At 39.3% G+C, this 21,176-nt stretch overlaps 1 protein-coding gene across 4 annotated transcripts in view; it reads right to left on the reverse strand.

Annotated features, from left to right (window-relative positions):
• TULP4 (TUB like protein 4) overlaps positions 1-21,176 on the reverse strand; it is a 163,727-nt gene that overhangs the window by 129,937 nt on the left and 12,614 nt on the right. Inside the window, exon 1 of one of the 4 annotated variants that reach the window (XM_071434615.1) lies at positions 19,363-19,489. The exons of 1 other annotated variant lie outside the window; for it this stretch is intronic. The gene's annotated coding sequence lies outside the window, so the exon portion shown is untranslated. Of the gene's footprint in view, positions 1-18,612; positions 19,061-19,244; positions 19,325-19,362; positions 19,490-21,176 lie in introns of those variants that run through there. 2 more of the 4 variants (XM_071434625.1, XM_071434645.1) reach the window with 2 other exon arrangements.

Genomic DNA, 21,176 nt, shown 5'->3' on the forward strand with positions numbered 1-21,176 from the left:
GCACCTCTATCTAACCTATACCCAAAAGGAATGCTTTTTTTTGTAAAGCTCAGATTCAGAGTCTACAAAGCATGAGAATCAAAAGGGAAGATCATCATCACAGTTAAATCTGATCTTTTAGATAAACACTCACACAGAGCAAATGCACTCGCATACAATTAAAGCTAAAGTTATGCATGACTAAACAAGAGAAGGAATGCTGGTGTGGGTTTTTTTCCCTTTGGATTTTCTTCTTTCCCATTGCCAAGTTACACCTTACTGCCTTTCCCAAGGAACACAAGGATCTTCAGAGGAAGACAGTAAACTTTTCAAAATAGCCAGAGGAAAGATTGATTTGGTTGAAGAATATCAGCTTCATACATTTTGTACTTCATTTTAGAAACTTGGATTTGGGAAAGTAATATGATTGCATTTAGTAATTTAGTAGATGATGTGCTACTTAGCAGACAGCTCCTGCTAAGTCTGACAAATATAGGTCAGAGTCCTGCAATCACACTTTGCTCAAGCACACTTTGCATTTTCTAGACAAAAGTAACAATAAGACAAAAGCAATCTGAGGTAATTTCATAATTTTGATGTAAAATTTTATCATTACTTTTTTCCTTCTATGCCTAAGACTACTATATGTTTAGACAAGCCTATTTCAGCACAATCTTCTTTTAGTTAAATAAGTACTTCACAAAGTAACCCAGAACTGTATGAAAGCTCAATATTTACCATGTTAAGAGTTTTGAGAAGAGGTGAAAAAACAGAACAATCAGAGAAAAGAAACAACATATAATCTACTCTGATAGTTCCCTCTGTAAAACTCAACATCTGTACTGAAGGTTCAACATCTGTATTTAAAAAGTCTGCTGGCAAATGGTGTAAGGAGAATTCTGCTGCTTTTTCTGGTAAGCAGCTTGGCAAGGTAACATCATAATCTTGCAGTGTCAGTCATCCCCTAGAGCTTACAAAGTCTATTAAAACAAATTACATGAAAACATCTTTTTCAGGATTTTAATTCAGTAGCTTAAGAGGATCAGGATATTCCAGTTCCCTCTTAGATTCAGGGAACATAAGACAGTACAGTACTTCAGTGCCTAATGCTGCACTGACACCTTAATACATTCTCCATTAACTGTGTATTATTCACAGACCACATAATCACAGGTTACTATGAGGAAACTATATGCTTTGTTGTTACCTCTATGAGCTAGATTACAATGAATTCAACAGTTCAGCATCTGCTTGAAACTGACATTACATTTGATCTGTAACAGATGGATGCACACAATAAACATTAGAGAAAAAGGTTAAAATATGGTATTAGATAAAGTATTTTCATACAATGCTTCTAAAATTAGGTAACCTAATGATATTGTAAGAAAATTCTATCCCAATAACTAAAATTATATATTACTTTTCACTTTTCTACTGAATGACAGCATGAAACAAAGATGACGAACAAACAGAAATTACAATATCAGAATACAAAAATTCTCTTCCTAGCTATTAAAAGAATTAAATACCTAAATTAAATATGGGAACATCTAGTTACTCAGTGACTCTAAAACCTCAAACATTACCTGACAGATGCTGATTTCATTGGATTGTCAACCTAACAACTCACTACTTAGCTGTGTGATTAAAATGCTGCAAGATTTAAAAAAAATTCAAAAAAATCTGTTATACTTAATATATAATTCACAGATTATATGTTTGTCTGAAATCAGTCTATTTCTTTTCTAAAAAGGCATAAACCAAGATTTACATTACATGTGAATATACTTCCTTGTTTATACCTGTACACTGTCACAGCAGAGCTGTTTTACTGCTGCTGTTTTTTCTCCTTACATCTATATTGCAATGTCTTTATCTTGTAAAAGGGGCTGTGTAATGCTTGTGCCACTGGTCAAAACAGAATGTGGAAAGGTTGCTAGGATTATCTATGAGGAAAAAAAAATAATAATCTGCTCATTACATTCCTAGGATGAGGAATTCAGTGTAATTAACAAAACCACAAGGCCATAAGACAGTGCAAGGAGATGGCATACACCATTCCAAGAATGTTAAATAACCCTAACATAGAAGTGAGTGGATAAATGTTCCACAGTCAGCTTGCAAAAAGCAAACCCCTAAAGGCAATCATCATATAGGAGCAAATAATTTTATAAATTAATGCACCTGAGAGATATGTGCATTATCTCACAGGTGCAAATACATCAGTTTTGTTTTTATTCCCACAGTGTCAATACCACAGTAATCCTACCAGAATCTATCACTAAGAATTGGAATAAACAACATTTTACTGATGGATAACCCATAAAACAAATATTCCATTCTTTCCTGTCAAATCCCTGTTGTAAACAAAATCCTTAAGCAACTTAGCCACAAAAAAATCCCACACAAATGTGACATTTAAGGGGCCTGCAAATAAACCCAAAATTTTTTCCCCCTGTTTTCAGGAGTGATCAAAGCATAACACTAGATTTTAGAAATCTCTTAACACTTCTTTCTTGTTCCTATCCATGCAGACTGAGATATTCTACTCTCAGTATTCTAAGGCAGCTATAAATTATCTGCAAAGCCTATCTAATCTGTTTAATTATCATGCATTTATTTTTTTATTTCTAATGGATAATTAGGTAGGAGGTAGTATTAACAAGTTTCATGGATGTTTCCCCCCCTTGAAGAGCAAAATGTCAATAAAATTGTATCATTTCCAATCCCTACATTTTGCTTCAGATGCTAACTGTAATTAAATATACTTTATGAAGTCTTGTAATCAATGTCAGCAAAAAAGGCTGGAAAGTTATGTTATGTTGATTAAAGCTTGAGAAGCTAGAGCTCACATCCAAAAAAAAAAAACAGTTAAATTGATTTTTCAGTTGACTGAAACCAATAACATAGGTTTTCATAAATCCAACTCACAAGCTTTATTTTGCACTTGCATGTTTACCAATTTTCATTTCAGATGAGGAAATCCATCTCACAGAAAGCAATATGAACCATAAAATGAAGCAAGACACTGCTAGATTCTAAACAGACACACTAGAGCAATGCAGAGCTGCAGGGATCTGATTACAGACTATCTCCTGCCAGGCAGTCAGCCTCCCACTGGGATGGGGAGCACATCTGCTGGGATGTTCTACAATAAAACAGTGCTTCTTATGTAGAGCCTTACAGATGTTGCAGGATTATTCTCTCTCAATGCTTCAACATTTTTTCAAAATTTTTAAGCAGAGCATAGCAAGGCATTTACTGTTAATAACATTCCCTCATGCAATGTGTTCTATGATTCTTGGATCTGTTGTTTTCCTTGCAAGAGCCAAAAGCCAAACTACAAAGCAATTGTTCTGGGTTGATAGGGAATGTCCTTTATTGTTGGTTCTCAGAACAGTACCCAGATCAGCAAGAGCTCCAGCAGACAAAAAGCAAACCCAAGCCTATCTCCTGGAAGACCACATGCAGATGCAGAGAAAATAATTTCAACATTTATTGTTTCTCTTGCTCTGAAGCAGAGCTACAAATAACTGACACCTCACCCATTTTCAAATGAAGCTTCTATAATTACATTGCTATGCCCTATGGAAACACTACTGGGTTTCTCATAGCAACCTCCAATGACTCAGAGAGCACTGCTCTTACCACAAAATTACTAAGAGCACTACATCCATCCTCAGCAAAAGAGCTGGTACGTGACTGGCAGAGCCACCACTACCACTGGCAATCCAACAGCTTTATGACATCTTGTCTCTTGAGAAATAAAGTTTTATGGCCAAAGTAGTAGTACATTCCATATACAGTAAGGCAGGATTGCTCCTATAAAATCTCTCACACCCCATGATGCCTTGAATGCACACACTACAGAGTCTTTTTAGCAACTCTGTCAGATAGATAAGTACTATTCCTTCCCAAAGGCCTGCAAGACAGCAAACTGTTCAAAGAAGCCTAAGCTGTAAAAAGACTTCTTAATCTCTGACACCTCAGTGAGCCACTCCAGTTTCCCTTCCTAGGTCCACTTGGCCCCCATCCCTGTTTTCACTGCCACGCGCCCATCCAACCTCTCCTTGGGCAGACTCAGTTTCTTACAACACCACAAAATAAATATTTTAAAAAGTGAGAAATATTCTGTGGCTTTAGGGATTTGGATTAAATCACTAATGGGTCAGGTGAGTGTTGGAACTGCAGCTAAGGAGCAGACACAAGACTGAGGTGCGGGAAGACCTTTCAGAAACAGAAAGATGCTAGCTCAGCTCAGCTGCACCATGGAACTTCACCCATGAGACAGAGCTGGAGCAACTTTCTTAATACCGAAGGGGAAAATAGCATTCTTCATAAATGAGAAGGCAGAATTTAACATTACTGGCTTCCAGTCTGTGGTATGACCCCTGAGTGTAGCTCATCTGATGTTTTCCAGTCTATTTCTATCTTGCTTCAAAATATTTCTGCCCATTTCTAGTCTGCATTCAAAAAATGAATGGTTAAATGGTCCTTCCTTCTGGAATAATGTTTTCCAAACTGCCATATATACCCCACTGACACACAATGTATGCATACATAAAACTGCAAGTACACAAGGTACCCAGAAGTGCTGTAAGCCCCGGGCTAGAACAAGGCTGACAACAGTCCAGAATCTAATGTCTCTCTAATCTCCAACAATGCTGGGGTAACAGAAAAAAAAATTCCCCCAAAAAAGTAGTACTTTAAAGAATTGCATTTTAGGATTATCTTCCAAACTCACAATGGTATCAAGTTACTTTCAAAGGAAACTAGAATTCCATTTACAGAAATCCAAGGTTTAGAAGATTTAGAGAATGTTACTAATAAAACTACATACTAGATGCTTCAGTTTCATATTAATCATGTTTTTCATCAAAAATTAATTTGTTTTTAAACAAAAGGAAGAACTACCTTTAGCTTCTGACCTGAGGTGACTTTTTAGATGCTGAATCACTACATCAGTAGAAATAGCTAATCTCAACATCAAATTTCTTTTTTTTTTCCATTTTCCAAGAAGAAAACAATCCTTTTCAGTTTCTCCTTGAAAAAAAAAATTACATAAACTATACTGAAATAAACACAATTTTTCCTCTATGCCTGAAGAAAATCTGTTGCAAGCTGATCTGCTCCTTCAGCAAACTGAAGCCAGTTATTTACCCAGCAATTTCCCTCATTTTAGTGATCTGTGGCACTTTTAAAACCTCAGCAAAAACATTTAAGCAATACATACTCACATAATTTATTATTAAAGCTATTTTAATTCAATTTGACAACTTTTATGAAAGGCTAAATTTACTACAATAGACTAAGACAAAGAAAGTCCTACTTAAAAATAGTATCTTTTTATATCCATTTTTAGCCACCCCGTAAATGTTCTCTAATGCAGCATAGTAAAAAAAGATTTGGCAATGCTATTGCCATAGGCTCCTCTGCCATGACAGATCCATGGCATTTTCATCACAACACTAAAAGGTCCCAAATCTCAGTTGAAAATACTGAGGATAAATCAAAAAAGCCAAATTCTAGAGAATTGCACGAGGTACAGGCACACATCCTCTTCTAACCATTCAGCAGCAAATCTGTGAGAGTCTCTACCAGGTACAGCAGGAGAAGACATATTGAAAGGACACAGCCAGACTTTGACACATTTTGTCTGCTTTGCAGACAAAAAAAAAAATCTCTTTGGATGTATTAGTTTTATTTATTTAAAGCTTCAGGAAAGAATAGAGCCTTCATAATTCCAATCTCAACATCCACAAGATTTCAGATGGATGAATATGACATGAGCAATGCATATATCCTGTCCATAAAAGACTGCTATGCAGAAATTTGTACTTCTACTTCCCCTCATTCAAGGCCACCTACATATGCATATGACAAGAAAAATTGCTATGGTTATCTGCCAAACCATGCAGTGTCATATGGCAGCAGTGAGCCCATCTTTAGAAGCTGGCTCTAACCTGACCAGTGGCTGATGTGCTCCCCTCCACCTGCGACATCAGGTCAGGTCAAGCATTATCCCAGTCATGCAACTGATGGCAGAGCTGGAGGGAATCCCTCTAAGAGGAAAGCAAAGACAAAAGGAGCAAGCTTCCTTCTGGGAAAATGGGATGAATTAAGGTCATACTGGAAAGAGGCAGGTGGTTCACAAGGTAAAAAGAGCACTAGAGTAACATGTGGAAGTCATGCAGTTTCATTTTGAAGCCATGATGCTCAAGTTCTTGGCCAAAAGGCTCAAATCAAATTTCAGGCATGGTACCAATTACCTGGACTGAGTAAACAGGCCAAGAATCTGTACACTCATGTTAGAGCATCATCAGCCATCTAGTACAAGGGATGTTTAATTAGCTAAGCAGGGATACAGGGTTTGAGGGGAAGGGAAGTGGGAGAATCTGTGCCCTTCAGACTAGTAATAGTGTTTGTAAGACACTTTTACACTCAAAAAACTCCCAAAGAAACCCACCACCACCCAAAAACAAACAGACAAAAATCAAAAACAAAAACCCAAACAAAAAAACAAAAACCAAACCCAAACTATATAGAACCAAAGCTGCTGATGCATTTTTATCAGCATGCTAATGAAATGCTACATTGTTTTACATGAGAAATTACATGTCCATAAAATCCACTATGCAAGACAGTCCTGTCTCCATAAATCAGATACTAAGTTCACATAGGGAGATAGGACTGTTTTATTTAAAAAACAATGTACATTCAGCAATTAAGCAAAACAGAGGAAAATGCTGAAGAAAAATTTAGAAGGGAAGTGATTCCCTTCATATTATTCTCCTAAAGACTCAATTGATAGAAATATATAATAGGTGTTTGCCTTAAAAAATTATACAGATTGCATGCTCCTCAGAGAAGAGTGTTATCCTTATGCTGGATTCTTTCCAGACATATTTTTGGCTACTACTGTAACCACAAAACACAGCTGGGGGAACAGATTAGGACACACAAAAACACCTCTCTGACAACCAATACATCTGTCTCAGCCAAAACCCGTGTACCTTTGTTTCATTTTCATTTCTGCATGACACAAACATGCAATAACAACAACAACAACAAAATAACCAGCAGTAGAAAGCAGGAAGAAATCTTTCCAGTTGAACAAGGCCTAGGTTCAGCAAAATATGTCTTTATGTTCTCAAGCCATGAACACACCATGATATCCTGCTGATTGTGGGTATCACCATAAAGAGTCAGGGCATTTGACCAAAGGATGTCACTACTCTGTTATACACAACCAATTTCTATGACACAAAGGACCAAACAACCACTGACAATCAACAATGCTCTTCTAGCTGAGAAAGCAAACTGCAGTGTGGCAGTACTTTCAGGCTTTCCACTAACATCATGCTAAGAAAGAGGCAATTGTCCCAAGGCAGATTTAGACTTATCACCAACATGAAAGAATGTCTTGTTTATAATCAGTAAAGATTTTGAATCTAGAGGGGAACAAAACAAAAAAAAATTACACACAGACTAAACAAAACTACTTGAGGAAAACCTGTCTACTTTGTTACTAAATACTAGAAAAATTCTGCAGAAGGTACTGCATGTGAACGAGTGCTAGAGCAAATAATTCACAATTTGAAGTATCTTATTCATTAAGCCTTTGATCCTTACAATAGTAGAGAGAATGGTCCAAAAACCTCAACATTAGAAGGGAAACTATGGCTTTCCAGAGCAGTGTCTATACACCATTTTTTTGTCTAAATACTGTTTTGGCCAGAGTTCTGAGCCTGAAATTTTCTAAAACAGTGAACAAAAGGTCTCTGGCTCTCAGTTCACAGCAAGTGTGCTGCAAAGTGCACTAGAGAACCTAATGCTGCCAAACAAGCTGTGCACTTCTTTGAGTTTCATTTGGTATGGAATCCAGCATTTCCCCCAACTTCTCTCTCCCTATTATCACTTATTCTACTTTAAAACAGACAGCTTTGAAATATCCTGCAAGAAAAGCTTGAAAGAGAAGACCTGAGTACTATGGTACAGGCCACCTAACAAACATCACAGTCTAGAGAGCAAAAACCTTAACAGTCTCACTTTGAGGATCTGTGCACATTATCATCCACATAGCCACAGGAGCCTATCCTGAAAGAACAACTCAAAAATGCAGAGGGGAAAAAGGAAGAAAAATGACAGTGCTAACATCTTCTGATGAATTTAAAACCCTGAGAGATCCCTGAATTTACTCAGTTACTCAAAGAATACAAGTAAACCTGCAAAGGCAAAGAATAAGTCCCTCAAAAAATAGAAAGAAAAAAGGATAGGTGAACAAGAGATGTGAACAAAGAGAGGTAACAAGTAGCTCAAGGTGAGACACACAGGAAGCTTTGCATCACAACTTGAGAAACATAGTGAAGAAAATGACCAGAGGAGAATGTGATTTTGTTCATTGCATTTTTCATGGCATGTTTCATTTGTTCAGGTGAATTTCTGAACAAATATTTGCACCTAAACACCCATAAACCACAAAAAAAGACCTTCTTGACTTTTCCTACTTCTCTCTGTGACCCGAGGAATTTTATATTTGCCTCTTTGCCTGGAGTACAATTCTCTTCTTCACAAGGTCTCTGCCTATATCCAGGCACAAGAAAACAGCAGGCCTATTAACAGTGGACTGTCTGAGAGCAAGCTTCATACCTGCACCATGAATTTACATCTTACTTCCTCTGAAAAGAACACCACTTTAATGTAAGCACTCATCTTCACATATAATCCAAAGACAGTGCTGTGTGGAACTTCAGACTTCATAACCCTAATGTTTCATTTTCATCTTAACATTGACATTGATAAATTGTATTTGGCATATTGTATACTGCACTGTCCAAAAATAAATCTGAGGCATAATAGCTGAGTTAAGTATTAAAGAAAATTGTAACTGGAATTAGCAGTCTGCTCTCCAGAAACAATCCCAAACAGGTAGGCTAAGATCATCCAACAAAAGAGCATCCCTGCTTTATTTGTACTGCTTGAGTAAATACAAATATTGCTAAAGGACTGTGAAAATGAAAACTCCCACAACCTTACATAAATATCTGCAGCCAAAAAGCGTCTCTATGAATTAAGCTGAACACTCCACAGATATGTTTTCAATTATATAGGGGTGAATAAAATGCAGTAACCTTTTCTCACAAATACACCCTTACCAATGAATGAGTGATAAAGACTTGTCATTGCTAACTCCCAAAGCTCCCAACACACAGTACTCTCAGCAACACTGTGGACCCTGGGATTCACTGTCTGCTACAAACACGTGGAGGAATTTTTCAGTACAAGTGCACTTCAGTGGATATGTTCAAACACATACCCTATCGGGTACCTCATCCAGCCATGCACTTTTGCCAGTATTAATAATATTTGGAAGTATTGTAACTTTAGCAGTGTTGCTCTGATGGTTTACAGACATTAAGGGATAAGCCAAGAGCTCACAGTATCAAGAATCAACAAGAACACCAGGAAATAAGGAGTTGCATAACTGTACTTATAGTTTCACCTGTCCCATTTCAGGCCCCTCTCTTTCTACAACCTTTTTATCTTAAGGTGTACCTAGACTAGTCATCTTCAGTTGAATGAACATTTGACTCTATTCCAACTACACCATGATTTCTTTTAACATGACCCTGATATTTTGAACGCTTTATCCAGTGTCCTAGGAGTGCTCTACTAGTGTCAGTGATTCTAAGAAAAGTAGTAAAATAGCATTATTCCCACTATACATGGGATAAGTAAAAGACAATTTAAACATCTCAAGGGAGTACACAAGCTTATGGCAGAATTGAGAGAGAAGTACAGGAGTTCTGCCTCCTAGCCTGCTGCTGTAATCATCAACTAGTGAAAAAAAATCAAAATTTAGGCGTTACTTTAGACTGACATAAGATGGCTTTGGTTTTTTCCTAAATTATCATTTCATCAGAACACCCATTTGCATGAGGCTGCAATTGTTTTTTAAGTTGTTGCACTCACATGGCAGCAGCCTCCTACAACCTACTTCACCTTCCCAACCACAAGACCCACGAGTAAACAACAAACAAGCTGAGGCAGAACCTCAAACACACCCTTAGGAATTACTGGAATACCTGAGGTTACATGAAGATAAGCATGGCTTCCCTTACAAAAACAATTCTGAAATCTGATCCAGAGGATGCATGCATTTATCTATTATGAAGGACTGGAAAATAAGCCAAAATTCCTTAGAATGTCTCAAATGAAGGTAAAACTCCAAATCTAAAATGAAGTAAAAACAGGGCAGAAACCTTCTCCAAAAATAGATCTTGCTGTGCAGCCAAGTATGCCTGCATGCAATTGTTTTTTATTCTTAAATTGGAGTAATTTTCCAGGTAGATCAGCTAAAAGAATGAGGTATTTTAAAAACTCGACAAAAGAAACCCCCAAGATTTGTCTCCTGATCACATTTCCTATAAAGATGTAGAGGAAATCAGGAAGCAATAACAAAATGCAGTCTCTTGCCTGGCATTCCACAAAATCACAAAATTGTGAATTTCAATGAAGGCAAAGACAGTAACAACAACTAACACCCAGGAAATATGGTCCTAACTCTTAACCAGAAAGACTGGAAGAAACTGCCCTAAACATTGAAAAATAATTTGAAATCAAAACCATAACAAACAAGCAATTGAAAATACACTTAAACAATACACCATACATGCCTCAAGCTCACAGCCTAATTAAGAGCACAAACTGAAAGAACTCATGTACTCCTTAGGAGGTTCTCCAGTGCTTTCTCCATTAAACCTCCATCACCTCAAGCCTATTCTTATCACGTGTTATCAACCCCACACGTGGATGGGTGCACTTAAAGATGTCATTAGGGACAATCAAAACAGAAACAAAACTAAGCAATGTCAGCACTTAAGGATTTTCCATTCAGTCCTTCCACACTGGTCCTGCCAGTGAAAAAGGCAACAACCCAAACCTCTTAGGATACTCCAAGGCAGAAAAGTTACTCACAGCTTGAGAAAGTGTTAAGCTCAGAAAGCCATGAGATTTTAAGCCTCCACACCAAGAAAACAAAGCAGAAGTAAATGTAAGTGAAAACAGACAGCTGCACATCACTGTGGACACTCAGTCATCAGGCATGGTATTTGTCAAACCTGAAACAACGCCCCTGGAGGCAAATCAGTATGATCCAGATTCTATCTGTCCCATTCTGTCTTTCTTAACAAAAAATGGACAACTAATAGCAAATCTCCTCCTGAAGACACTATAAAATTTTTATTATAATTTCCCATGCAAAGGTAATTTGATTTTTTTAGGAGAATTTTCATTAAACAAATGCTGACTATTTCTTGGTTTCCCTGTGCATCCTTGGATGATAAGGATGGACATAATTTCAAATCCAAAGCAGGCAACAAAGTTTTCCTGTATTTCTGGAGCTTGAACAAGTAATACTATTTTAAAACTGCAAGAGCTTGTTCTGGCACCACAGCACCAGACAATCAAATCACAAATATTTTCTCTCCAAGCCACCAGAAATATTTAAAGCAAACTCCAAAGGGAGAAGGGGAAGACAACTATCCAACCTTTGGAACATAAACTTCCTATGACAGAGACAAAAGACTTTACTGTTGCATCTCATGGAAATAGGAGACTATCTTTTATGAGATCTTGCAGCATTAACGGTCACTTCTAGCCCAGAACAACCACCATTCATTCAGGTCACCTGCTTTCTGCCATTAATAACTGCAAAACAGACCAATACATCACTGAAAATGAAATTGTACTTTAAGAATTTTCTATACATCTTCTTCCTCAACTCCCAAGCTACAACATCACTCTCTCTTCAGTGGTTTCTCATTTAAATCCTTGGAAGAAAGAGCAATTTCCAATTCCTTTATTAATAAGAGTAAGTACTAGTTTGGGGGGGGGGGGGGGTGGGGTGGGGTGGGGAGATGTCTGTTATTGCCTTCTAATCCATAACAACTAAGGAAACAAAGTCCTCTATAACTCCTTAAAAGGATTTAAAAGATACCATGCAAAAGCCACAGCAACCAGACTCTAAAATCGTGCATCCTACCCATGAGAGCCAATATGGTTATTAAATTCTCATACTGCTTCACTTCACCCCTCTGTGCACCTCCACCATCTCTCTGTCATCCACATGTTGGTTATTCATCCATTGGATATGGGTATTTTTTGACAGAATATGTTTTCCTAAAGGACACAGTCAGCAATTTGCTACTGCAAAGTAGATAATATACAGTTCTCATGATAATGTGTGGATGACATGTGACTGTACACTTCATCTTTGCCAGTTTACTTATGTCTTCTATGTTCATCTCCTCCTGTAGAAGAGCACACCAGCACCTTTCTAATCAGACTGCAGCATGAGGGCTGAGGTGTTTTTCAGGAGATGCTGCCACTGCACTCACCCAGCATGAGCCCCTGAGGCCTCTGGATGGAGGGACTAATACTGTACAGGCATGCGCCTAGCACAAGTACTGAGCTCAAAAGATACTTTTTTTATATAGTATACTTTCCTCAATCTTATTACAGGTCCAGTGAACAGACTTTCAAATTCAAAAATTATCTTTGCAACACTGAGAAATAACTTGTATTGGATTTAATACATGTTCCACAGGGTTATTCTATTGGTATAAAGGAAGGCAGAACGTCTCCTCATTGGGCTGGCAAAACCTGGAAGGAATGCACCTCTGAAAGGTCTGCAACTCAGAGAAAGAAGACTTAATCCTACGATTTGTATTTGCTTTTAATGGAACCCTATTGCTGCATCAAAGCTTTGGCTGTTGAGAGAAACAGACTAATTCTTGCTCATAATGCTCTGCTACAATTCACCATAAGACTTCATATAGGTATCTTCAGAAGAAATGTCCCTTCCCCCGCTGGTCTAATCTATTTTTAATCTATTTTATATCTTCATCTCCACTTTGGAAAAACAGCAAATGGTTCCAAACTGCATACCTGTAACATGAGCTGGTTTAATTTTATCCCTTGATCATTCATGCAAGTTAGCAGATTTTCACTGTGTAGCTTCCCGTGTCAATATAAAATACAAATGCATTTATTTAATTCTCTCCTAGAATTCAAACACTTTAATTGCTATAGCAAATTGAATTCATAAACACTTACAGGACAATGGAAGGTGTAGCCCCATTTTCTGATGAGAAATTAAAAAACAGAAATACATATATGTATGTTCCATAAAGGATTCTCTGCCTTAAGCATCAAACATCATTAAAGATCTTCTAACAAACCCTACCAGATAAGAGAAAGAAACAGAAATCCAAACCAGGGATAAGTCCACATCAAACTAGAAAAGTCCTCAACAGACTCCAGCCCAATCCAAGCTGGGAAATGCAAATCAAACCCTTTTGACTACATGGTTATTTCTTTACAGATTATGTGAAAGTTCCTTTACTGACCATAGGAAAGAGCTATTTCATTTACACATTGTTCTGTTTCCAAATTATTCAGGAATGTCTTTTCTTTTTTGCATGACTAATGGGACAAATATGCATATAATACCAGTCTTCTACTATGCAACTATAGAAAGGCCATATTTTATGCTCACAGTGTTTCTACAGATAGAATTCATATACAGTAGACAGGAACCACAGAGTCTTTATAAAAAAAAAAGAAACACTGTTAAGAGCAAAACTCCTATAAGAATTTCTCAGGTTCCATGTTAAGATGAATAGACTTTACTCAAAGTGAAAAGAACTTTTATGAAGAGTCCTTTCTATATATTTCACAGCAAACAGGAGTTTGCATACAAGGCCTGACATTCCATGTGTTCCACATCAAGCACTCAACTTTATCCATAAAAGTTTCTTATCAAATTTTACAAACTGAAAAAACCAGGGGTTTACATCAAACAAATTAAATGCATGGAAGATTTTAACTCTCAAGCTGGCAACAGACAAATTAAAAATATACATGTTAAACTTCTGTCATTCTTGTGCCACAGGATGCTGCAGATGCTAAAGCAATCAAGGGTTCAAAAATTCACCACAACTATTAAAACCCAAATTATTAAATACCTGCCCACAGACCCCTAAACTCCACCCTGCTAGAACCCAGTGACACTTCCCTTCAGACACTCAGCTATTTGCACACCCTATCATACTCTGCCCTGGGCATCTGCTATCATTCACTGTTAAAAACAAGATACCAATGCAGAAATACCTCTGGTCTCAGCTGATATGCCATTCATAGGTCCATATTTTTGTGCCTGAGAAAAAAGAAGGTACAATATCTAAAGCTGGTTCAACACCTACACTGTTCAAGTCCCTCATTTCCAAACACTATGTAGGGCACTTGTATGGCAGCCAGGATATTTATATAGTAACAGTTCTTAATATACTTACATGACTCGTGAGAGCTGGGGAAGACACCACAAGTATGTAACTCTTCCTCCCTCTCCCTTAGCTGAATTCACTCCCCCTTAAAAGTTTTGCTTAACACTTAAAATAGCTTTATGAGTAACATTTTTTCTATTTTTATACAACAGTAACTATTACCCATACCCTCTATGATCTGCAAGACAGGATTTGTGTTAGTCAATCTACCTTCTGTGTATTTTAATCAGATTTTAGATAGGTAGATCTCTAGGGTTGTGTTTCATTTTTTCGTTATTTACAACTGAAAGGATTTCATAAAAGTCATCCCACCATTCCAATAGAATAGAGAGATCTGTTCTTTATAAAGCAGAGACAGCAATAACATTGCTACTAATGCTTGCATACTCAAAAGACCAAGGTTGCCATTGTATTAGACACTGCATCCAAAAGAGAATAAAAGTGAGAGTGCTTTCTCCCTCATTTAAGAATTTTGTTAGTTATGGTCTTTCCCCAACTAAAGAGTCTCCTGTGGACTGTGATCCATCATAATCACAGCAGGCAGTCAACCTTTGCTTTTCCCAATAACTTTACTTGCTACTTATCTTCAAAAACACTGCTCTTCTATCATATTCTTGCTATACATGCAGACGGCTTCTTTTCTTGCATATTGTGTCCAACATTTATGGCTCCTTTTCGTGTCTTTTGTCTGCCTAAGTGGTACCAGAGACACCTGGTAAAGTACTTGTACCAATTCTCTTTAAATGGCTATATGCATGGATTTGGCCACCTTTGAAATGTACTGTTCAAACTAGTGAAACAAGAGATAAACAAGGATTTTATTTAGAAAACAGTTCAGCTGCTAGATATTTGCTTCAACAAACATGTCCTGAAAAGAGTGTTTTCAAAGGAGAGGAATCTATTCCATGGCACGTACAAAGCAGAGGAGAAACTGATAGGATGGATTGATGTGAGTATTGAGAAATGCTAGATCTTTCTATTCTAATGGGAGAGTCAGCCTTCAAGTGAATGTTTTGCAAAGAGTATTTTGCACTAGACAAGGATGTTGGAGACTATTCAAACCCAGGACACCAGGAAGGTATATGGCTACCAGCTGGGTCTGTTAGCTCTCAAACTATGCAGAAGGCAACAAAGGACCTCCACACCACACAGCCCAGCTTTCCAGTGGGAGGTTCTCCAGACCAGATCTGGTATACTACAGCTTTCAAGGATATGGCACAAAGCAGATTAATACTGAGGCCTTTCATGGGTGTGAGCACAAAGTGAAAACTATTATTGTGAACCACTTAAAAGATGCTAAAGTTTTAAATACTGTAAAATGATGTAAACAAAGGCATTAATCAAAAATTACACAATAGAGAAACAATGGATCAAATAATAAAAGCATGGATCAAAACAAGAGTCAAACAAAAACAATGAGCACAGCAACAGGCAGTTTCTTGAAACTGGACTTCTCAAAACATTTCCTCTTGGACCTTTTTCCACATAATCCAAAGCCACACAAATCTAAGCAAAATCTAGATGCAAGTCTGCCAACAAGGCATTGTTTCTACAGAGAGCCAACCATAATCACTGACTAAACCTGCCCAACTTCTGACAAACATTTTACTACAGTAGCTAAGCCTTAAAAGGTTTACAACTTAGATCTAAGTTACAGATCTTCTATAACTTCTTCTAGATCTTCTTAGATCTATAGCTATAGCTTCTGTTTCTTGATAGTATTGCACAGTCTAGAAATACAGTTTCCATATTATTTAGCATATATTACACTATACAGTTTTCAAGTCATAATCTTTCCATTATCAAATTTACCATACATTTCCTAATTTGTATTTTATCCCTAAATGACAATGGCCTAATATATTATCTTGAATTTTAGAAAAACTAACACCTTTTTGTTTTATTTTGCCAACTATCAACCCATCATAAGACCTCAAGTCCTAAGCAACTATGAAAATGCACTAATAATGTAATTAGTAATAATCAACTGCACATCCCAACTGATAGAGACAATTGGAAAACAACTTAAAGATGTGTACTTCACATCCCTAGCATCAGAAGTTGTTCTGCCACCAGATGCATTACACAAGTGAGACACTGATAGTGACTCTAAAAAATGAAAGATTTTTGTACCATTTCTACCACAGTAGAGATGAAGTAAAACACATAATGCTGGCCATATACCTCACTCATTCACACACACTTTTTTTTATCCTGATCGATATCAAGAGACATATGGACAAACTCTCTGAGCAGCCTGAGAACTGAACTAGACACATGCAGCATTAGTACCTGGATCACCTTAACAGGAACTGTCCTGAAACATTTCCTAACTCATCAATGAATTTAGTTAAGCCTTAGGCAAGGTTTCTTCTGACACTAGGAAGAGAAGTCTTTCCTCCATAAAGCATAGGCTTAGCTCCCAACACTGGCATGGAAGGTATGGTATGAAATTACCTCAGTCCTCATTAAATGAACAACAGAAACAGAAAGGTGAGTTTGTTGGGGTTTTATTGTATAAAAAAAGAACTAAATCAAAAAGTCTGATTTTATTATTAGACCTTCATATAGAGCTTCTTATAGCAATCACAGCAGACAATGATCTCTTTATGAGCACTAGATAACATAATAATTACCCTAAGATAAGAAGAGAATAATTACACTGAATTCTTTTGCAAGATGCTTTGAGACCTACTAATGAAAAGCAATGCTAAAAGCTGCGTATTGTAAGTATGCTTAATAACTACATAAAACAAGTACAACTTTTTCTAAAGGCTAGCTATAAACAAAACTGATTTTATTTGAAAGTTCAGCTGAATCAATCAATTTTTTGTGACAAAAATGAATCAGCTGCACTACATCAGCTTTCTTGGTGCAAGTTCACAATAGAACCATTTAAATCTATTCATTGCCTTACTGAAGGAAATATAATGAATATTTCAAGCTGTCCACCACAGGCTCAGTATAGTTCAACATGGGTAGGGTTTTCATAGAATAATGAATGTGTTAAAGGTTTTACAATAAACATCTGTTGACTAGGTGAGAAATCCAATCTGTTGTCAGAAGCTGTGATGCAATGTACAAAAAAAATAAATTGTCTTTCTATGAAAATCATTCATAACAGTTCCAGTTGTCAGTTTTCTAAGCTATTTTTAATCTTATAAATAGCTATCTATATATACTATCAACCCACTACCTCCTTTCAGCCCCCAAGAAACTGCTAATGACCTTCTTACAAAATTCCATTGGGGGCGTGGGGGAATATGCAGTTTTTTGAAATAGCTCTACTTTGCCTGACATTCCCACTGCCTGTGAAAAATGAGGCCCACTCGCACAAATGTTCCTTATAAGAGCAATCAGGTTAGGAACTGCTGGCATGAAGCTATTTCTTGAATTAGGATTACAGGATCAAGCTGATAGCTAGCATCCCTGGGGATCACCATGATTTTGCTATTGTGGAAAAATCTGTGATGGGATCCTCAAAATAATTTTACCAGAAATCTTGACACAATGAGACAACAATTTAAGTCTTTAAGCTTAAGTATAAACAGTAAATGTTAGTGGTTCAAATGATCGTCTCCAAAGCTGTCAATATTGTATTATGGCAAAACACTTGCTATTTTGACACAGCTCTTACTATACTTCATTTTATTAAACAGATACTTTAAGATTCAAAATTTGCAAATTATTTTCAAAAACAAACATTAAGAAATATTTGTTTTATTTACAGTTTTCATAGATAGAAAATATCCATTGCAAATACCCCTTCCCTATTCAAAACACGGGATGTTGCTCATGAATCAGTAATCCTTGGAGAGGCAAATTTAATCTTGGCAAAATGAAACTACCTATGACAATAATATGAGTGCAATTGTATTTTTTTAAAAATAAACATTTTCTATTAAGAGGCCTTTGTTCAGTTCTTGTTTGAAAAACATGTATATCTAAGCCACGGGCAAAAAAGGACTCTTAAATACAAAAACATCACATTTGACTCAGGCAATCCCTTAACCTCAAATTGCTGGAGGCCTGGCTGGTTTCCCAAAGAATCACAGCACGCTCACCCTGTTGTTATGGTGTTTCCTAAGCATCTGCTATGTGCCACTTGCAGAAACGGCAATCCAAACAAGACAGACCTTTGATCTCACCCCATACAGCTGCTTTTAATCGCCTGTTCTAATGCCTCAGACAAATTTAAGCACTAAACTGGTGAACGATTCCTACACTTTTTCGGAAACCTTTAGGGAGCCAAGGTGCTGGAACACGTTCGCGCACAGACGCTTACGGAAAGGTACGACGAGAAGCCACAACACAAAGAATGCGAAGGAGTTGCGCTCCTGAGGCGGATCTGGGCACAGCGCGGGGCACAGCTCCGAGCCGTGCGGCCCCCGCCACCCCCAGCCCCACTGAGGCGGGGGCACGGCGGGGACGGAGCGGGAAAGGGGAAAAATGGAAGAAAAAGACAAAAATATTTACAAATGGCAGCGCTACAGGCGCTGCACGGAGAGTCACAGGTGATGCCGGAACCGGCGCTTCCCTCCCCACCGCCGCCGCCCGGGGCTCCCGGACCCCCCGGCCGCTCCCGTACCTCCGGGGGAGGAAGGGCGGGCACCACCCCTGCCCCACGGCCCAGAGCCGCAGGTGCACGGGCAGGATGGGGGCTCCGGGCAGCCTCCCGCCCGCTTTCCCGGGGCTCATCCCGGCCGGTGCCCGGCGGGCGCGGGGGAGCCGCGGCGGGAAGGACGCGGCGCACGGCGGACACGCACGTCCCGGCGGCGCACCGGGACCCCCCGCCCGCAGGGAGCGGGACCGCCCTGCCGGCGGCCGGCGCCCACCGGAACAAAAGGAAAACAGCCCCGGAGCCGCCCGCGGCCCCGCACAGCTCCCGGCCCATCCCGCCCCACCTCCCGCACTCACCTCGGCGCGGCAGCGGCGGCGGAGCGGGCGGCGGCCACTCGCGCCCGCGGGCTCCCTCCCTCCCGCTCCCTGTTCCCCTCCCTCCTTCCCTGCCCGCCCTCCCGGCTCCGTCTCTCACCGCTCCCGGAGCGGCGGCGGCGGCGGCTGGGCCCGGCTCCCCCGCCACGTGACCCCGCCACGTGACCGCCGCCCTGCCCCGGCCCGGCTCCGCCCCCGCCGCCTCCCCGGCCGCACCGGGATGGGCCCCGCCGGGAGCGGGGCTGGTCCGCAAGCCCGGCCCGCGGGACCCGGCCGGGCCATGGCTACGGCGGGGCCACACCGCAGCGCGGCGTGGGAACAGCTCGTCTGACGGGGGAAAAAATCCCTGTGCCCCCCCAGCCCCTCACCGCCCGCTGAAACCACAATAGCGGGCGTGATGTGACAGCAAAGCGCTGAGAGCGGGCTTGCCCCTTCTGCCTTCAGGGCTGAGAAAGAAGGAGAGTAAGTGGGTGCCAATATCTGGGGCATCGAGCCCCATCGTGTATCTCGCACTCCTCCCCGCAGGAATAACAAGCGCTGTATTCCTGCATTTTTGACTCACACCAAACACAGCGAGCGAAAATTAACTGTGCTGACCAATGTTGTGTGCTAAGCGTAATCTTTGGTCCCAGAAAATAATGCTTACAGTAATGGGTCACGGGGGTGTCTTGTCGGAGAGAATGCCTTTATCCTTCAAACTTGGAAATTCGGGATACAGTCCAGAGATACCAACACTACAAGACCTGGGGGAGCCTCGGTAAAAGCAAACTGTCACGCTGTGTTCTGGTATCACATTCAATGCACATTCACTTTCTTCAGAAAGGAATGACAAAATGCCTGAACATGAAAGGTGTGAAGCACTCAGTAGTTTAAGAAAACCTCGAATGAACTGCAATTATCAGCTCTAGAAAAGCCATCCAAGGGATAGTACATGGGGAGAAGAAAGTGAAAAGGCCCTAGCCCCTGCTGGCTTTAGTAAACAAAACTTACAGACCATTTCAGAAACTAAAAAGGTACATATTTTTCACACCATTGCCCAAAGCTCCACGAGGATTTTATCTTACAATCTATAGCAAGAAGGGGACAAACTTTGTGCCAGAGGACCAGCTACATGTGCAAAAATTTGAAAGACTGAAGCCTGAGATAATGTGTTAGAGTTGGGTATACATTTTGTCTGTTAATAAAATTCTCATTTAGAAAAAAAGTTGCTTTTTATTGAAGATTTTCAATTACACTACACAGCTAAACCCTGGGATACCTCTTAAAAGATCCTATAGCTAAATAAATAAAAGCTGTCAGGCTCAATATCTGGGTGCATTACAGAGCTGTTATCAACTGGTGAGCTGTGGAGACCAGGTTCTTCCCTGAATTGCTCACTGGATATTTTCACAAGACAGCCATCACCACCACTGGTAGGCTTATATTTCAGTAGAAAATTTTGAGGAGCAATTGAATTCAAACCATTGTTCACTCAATTCTTGTGTCTGACTTCAGCTATCTGTGTCTTAGCTCAATTCCTAGTTTACTGGCCATCATAAGAATTACATTTAGGTAGGAAAGGAAAAAAAAAAAATCAAAGAGAGGTTTGCAAAGCACCACTGCAGCTTTAATTGCCTTTGTAATCCTGTCCTCTTCACCCCAAGCACACTAACTGTGGTGCAAAAGTGTTGCCCTGCCCACTAATCCCTCATGAGCTGCAAGAGAAGTTGTGGCTGTTCCTAATCACAAGAGAAATCTGTTTGGTAGTTGTTCACCAGCCTCTACACACTATGACCATGACTGATACCTTGCAGGAATCCCACCCATTCTGCACCCTGTTTTGTGATGAGGAGCAAAGGAAAATACATGGGAAGATGTTTGTTCCGTCTCACTCTATCAACATAACACATTTGTTTTCCAAAATTGAATTTACAC

The sequence above is a fragment of the Agelaius tricolor genome, unplaced genomic scaffold (assembly GCF_023055355.1).
Source record: "Agelaius tricolor isolate 1412-34295 unplaced genomic scaffold, bAgeTri1.0.p SCAF_1, whole genome shotgun sequence".
Classification (NCBI taxonomy): domain Eukaryota; kingdom Metazoa; phylum Chordata; class Aves; order Passeriformes; family Icteridae; genus Agelaius; species Agelaius tricolor.